General features: G+C 53.8%; 1 protein-coding gene and 1 long non-coding RNA gene across 20 annotated transcripts in view; both read left to right on the plus strand.

Moving 5' to 3' along the window:
* The window catches only part of LOC135107706 (valine--tRNA ligase-like), an 82,139-nt gene that overhangs the window by 48,773 nt on the left and 28,366 nt on the right, over window positions 1-5,000 (plus strand). The window lies entirely within an intron of this gene.
* LOC135107759 (uncharacterized) overlaps window positions 1-5,000 on the plus strand; it is a 24,268-nt gene that overhangs the window by 8,514 nt on the left and 10,754 nt on the right. The window lies entirely within an intron of this gene.

The following is a 5,000-nucleotide window of genomic DNA, read 5'->3' on the forward strand; positions in this document are numbered from 1 at the left end:
ATCCAGTATACTTGTATCTCCTCCAGGCAGGCTGAGGCAGCTACGAGGCTGAGAATAAATAAAGTGGCTGTGTTTCAGTGTGTGTGCTGTGAGGTGAATGTGGAAATTATGGGTGCGGCATGCAGGTGTTCAGGATGGATGCCCTACAGTCTTAATGAGGTCATGCGGCCCTAGTAGTAATCCCCTTAGGGAGAGGGGAGACTTGTTCACACCACCCTTCTACTGGCTGACCTGGCGCCACTCCTTATCATACGAGTGAGTCTACTCCCTGATTTGGTATGTAGGGAAGGCAAGAGTATATTATATATTTTCAAATATAAGTAGCCCAGAAAATAGCCCAACTGCGGTAAAAAGAGCCCAAAAAGCGCCAAACCGCGGAAACCATGTTTTTCACGCCCAATACCAGGAAAAAGAGCCCAATTGGGCGAGAAAACCACGGACCTGGCAACTCTGGACTCGGTCGGGACCCATGTGTGTGTGTGTGTGTGTGTGTGTGTGTGTGTGTGTGTGTGTGTTTCTCTGTCATTCATAACACGAGTACTACTACTACTACTACTACTACTACTACTACTAAGATGAAATGAAAATTTTAAATCTTTACTAATAAACTCATTTTCTCTCTCTCTCTCTCTCTCTCTCTCTCTCTCTCTCTCTCTCTCTCTCTCTCTCTCTCTCTCTCTCTCTCTCTCTCTCTCTCTCTCTCTCTCTCTCTCTCTCTCTCTCTCTCTCTCTCTCGGTATTGTCAGAAAGGTGAGAGTAAGTGGTAATATTTTTTACATACAAATTTAACTTTACAAGAGAGAGAGAGAGAGAGAGAGAGAGAGAGAGAGAGAGAGAGAGAGAGAGAGAGAGAGAGAGAGAGAGAGAAGGGGGACCTACTCTTGCTCCAGTTTAGCAGAAGAAGCAGGGAGAGGAAGAGGGAGAGAGGGAGAGGGAGAGGGAGAGGGAGGACTACCCTTACTTAAAATTCAGGAGGAGGAAGAGGAGGGGGAGGAGGAAGAAGAGGAGGAGGAGGAGTAGAGAAAAAGGAGATAGTAACTGTAGGAAGTGTGTGGTTGTTAGCTAGTTGTGTGAACGAGTGAATGAGCGAGACTTGTGTGAGGCATGAATACGTGTATGAGTGAACGAGCTAGGCTTCAGTCATACGTGTTAAGTGGAAGTGCGCGGCCTGGCGCCGGGAGATCACCTACCTCCAGCCTTCTGTTCACACCTTCTGTGAATAAACACCTGCACTGTTACCTGCGTTTCCTGTGCCCCTGCTGGTCAAGAGTCGAACATGGCGCAGTGAGTAGGATCAGGACAAGGCTGCAGTGGGTACGGCGCAGAATGGAGAAGCAGTTGGAGGCGCTGGCTGCCCTGCTAGCGCGACAGTCGGAGCAGAGTCAGGCTCTGCTAGCGCGACAGTCGGAGCAGAGTCAGGCTCGCGAGGAGCGTTTAACCCAGCTGCTGGAGAGAGTGGGGACACAAGCTCCCAGTCGCACCACGGCGAGCAATGAAGGCGAAACCACAGCCCGCAGCACGTCTACCCAGGGCGCGAGGTTCCCGACGTCCGCCACCATCATTCCTCACTTAACGGCGTCAGCATCTTTACGTGAGTTCGACACGTGGCGCCATAAGTTTGAAGGATACGTAACCCTCGCCAGGATAGACTGTCTCTCCCTGGCTGAGCAGAGGGCGGCACTCGCTGCTGTCCTAGACGACGAGTGGACCCGTACACTTCGCTACGGGATAAGCTTACCAAGAGACGCGGAGTTAAGAACCATCCTCGATGCAATGTGTGAGTACCTGCGAAGCCAGCGCAACATCATCATGGATAGAAGAGACTTCTACTCCCGCGTGCAAGAAACGCAAGAAGGTTTTGACGACTTTTTATGTGCTGTTAAGGAAATCGCCAATTTCTGTGACTTTTGCGACCAGTGCATAAACCATCAGCTGCGTGACAGAATTGTCGTTGGGACACGAGACGAAGTGGCTCTGAAACGCATGCTGGAAAACAAGAAACTCACCCTTGAAAACGCCATAGATATTTGCAGAGCATCAGAGAGCGCTAACCAGTGTAGTGCAGTACTAAGGGGCGGCTCTCACTCTTCGAGCCATGGTGTGAACGCTGTCTCGAACTACAGGAAGGGCAGTTTCGGGGCTCAAGCCCCACGGGCTGTTATCGTTGTGGCAAAGATTGTCGCAGTGACAAAAGGGGATGCCAGGCAATAGATAAAGTGTGTCGTAACTGCGGGAAAAGAGGGCATTTTGCGAGTGTATGTCAGCAGACAGTGAGGAAACGACGAGGAGCTTCGAGGAGTTCCTCAACTGTCTCTCCTCATCGCGGTGCAGGCCCGAGGCGGGGAGCCAGTGCCAGTGTATACCAGCTCTTATCAGGCGTATACACAAAGACGGTGACGGCACGACCTGCGCCCCAGGTGCTCATTACCGCCACACATCCCGCTGGAAGAGACAAGATTACGTGGACTCCTGACTCTGGGGCCGAAACGACCGTTATTGGCCTCGACACGGCAACACTCCTTGGAATCCCGCCCTCCAGCTTGGCGCCCGCTGATGGTGATGGACTTTATGCTGCCGGTAATCACCCCCTCACCTGTGTAGGAACTTTCTCGTCGCACTTGCAACTGGGCGACAGGGAAGCTGAGACTGTTGTGAGCGTGGTGAAGGAGGTGAAGGGGGCGCTGCTTAGCTGGTACGATTCCATCGCTCTCGGAATCCTCCCCGAAGATTTTCCGGCTCAAATCCGACCGCTACGCAGGGAAGAACAGCACACCGGCAACAGCTCCATCAAGTACCCGACCGCCTCGCAGCCACCTCTATCTACGCCCACAGAAGTGATCAGCTGGCCTCATTCCTACGACCCAACGCCACAGCAGCGTGCGGGGCACGCTGCTGCTGTGATCAAGGCCTTTCCCAGCGTCTTCGAAGCAAAGGAAGGTTTACGTGCAATGGCTGGTGGATCCATGGCCATCGAGTTGACAGACGACGCTACTTCTGGTGACCTCGACCCTCTCCACTCAGCGGTCATCTCAGCGTTATCTGCCACCAATGAGGACGGCGTCCGCTTAGCACCACTCCAGGATCAGACTGTGGAAATGGTACGTGCCGCAGCAGCAAGAGACGGGGAGTACTGCTTGCTCAAGAACGTCATCATCGAGGGCTTCCCTGATCATTGCCACGACCTCGATCACCGCTTGCGTACGTACTGGCCGGTGCGCAGTCTGCTGGCCGTAGACGACGACCTGGTGGTTTACGGGCCGAGGCTTCTTATTCCTCACAGCCTCCGCCGAGAAACACTAGAGCGACTCCATGACAGTCATCAGGGGATGGAGCGCACCAAGCGACGGGCCCGACAAACGGTGTACTGGCCTGGTATGGACAGAGACGTTGAGAACGTCGTTTCTGGATGCTCACTATGCCGTCCACTCCTACCAAGCCAAGCCAACGAACCTCTCTGGCAGGACACGGACACACCCAGCAGGGTGTTTGAGTCAGTTTCTGCAGACTACTTCCACGCAGCAGGCCGTACATACCTCGTGTATGTAGATCGCTTGTCTGGGTGGCCTCACGTGTCTGCATGCTCACGTCCAGCATCGGCTGATCAGCTCGTTCGTGTCCTTCGGGGTGTGTTCGCCGACACGGGCGTGCCTGTTCTCCTGAGGACTGACGGTGGACCGCAGTTCACTTCTTCATCGGTACGGCGCTTCCTGGCTCGATGGGGGGTGGAGCATCGTGTATCTTCACCTCATTATCCACGCTCCAATGGTCACGCCGAGGCAGCGGTCAAGTCCGTGAAGAAGCTGATCCTCACGACCACACAGCAGGGACACCTGGACGAGGATGCGTTCGCTCGCGGGTTGCTGGAACTGCGCAACACTCCGAGGGCGGAAGGGCGATCACCAGCACAAGTCCTCTTCGGTCATCCTATGAGGTCCTGTGTCCCGGCTCATCATCGCTCATACGCTCAGCAGTGGCAGCGCGCTGCTGATGAGTGCGACGCCAAGGCAGAGCGACTGAGGAAGAAAGCGAAACTTCGCCACGACGCGTCCGCCCGTACTCTTCCTCTCCTGCACCTCGGTGGCCACGTCGACGTTCAAGATCACACGACAGGCCTCTGGGATCGCCTGGGTGTCATCGTGGCTGTTGGGCGAAGGAGAGACTACCTCATCAAGATGGGCAGCGGTCGCGTGATGTGGCGTAATAGAAGACACCTACGCCCACACAGACCTCTTGCTCCCCTTCCTGTCGAGCAGCACACCGCTCATGGCGGTGCAGCGCTTCAGCATCAGGGTCACGAGGAACACCACCATCCCGGCAGCCCGGAGCATCAGGGTAACGGGGTACACCGTGGCCGAGAGCAACCAGAGCGTCGAAGCAGCCGACAGCGTAGGGAGCCGAGACGACTGCAGGTGCGGTGGCACCGTAGCACCTACGATTAGTCGTACGTGTTCATTGTACGCTGTGTTTGTTTTGTGTATATGTACCGTGTTTTCTGTACTTCAATCATTGTAACTTTGTTTCATGTGTTACGGTAGCCATAACAAAGATAAGGAATCTTCCTTATGTCTCGGGGGAGGTGTGTGGTTGTTAGCTAGTTGTGTGAACGAGTGAATGAGCGAGACTTGTGTGAGGCATGAATACGTGTATGAGTGAACGAGCTAGGCTTCAGTCATACGTGTTAAGTGGAAGTGCGCGGCCTGGCGCCGGGAGATCACCTACCTCCAGCCTTCTGTTCACACCTTCTGTGAATAAACACCTGCACTGTTACCTGCGTTTCCTGTGCCCCTGCTGGTCAAGAGTCGAACAGGAAGAATGCAGGAAATGGAGGAGGAGGAGGAGGAGGAGGAGGAGGAGGAGAAAATGCGTAGAAAACAAGAAAATTAGAATAAGCAGATGGAATAAAGAGGAAGAAGAAGAAAAAAAGGAGGAAGAAGAAGAGAAGGAGGAAGAGGAGGAAGAAAAGGAGGAGGAGGAGGAAGAAGAAGAAAAATAATCACATT

This window comes from Scylla paramamosain, chromosome 2, assembly GCF_035594125.1.
Source record: "Scylla paramamosain isolate STU-SP2022 chromosome 2, ASM3559412v1, whole genome shotgun sequence".
NCBI lineage: Eukaryota > Metazoa > Arthropoda > Malacostraca > Decapoda > Portunidae > Scylla > Scylla paramamosain.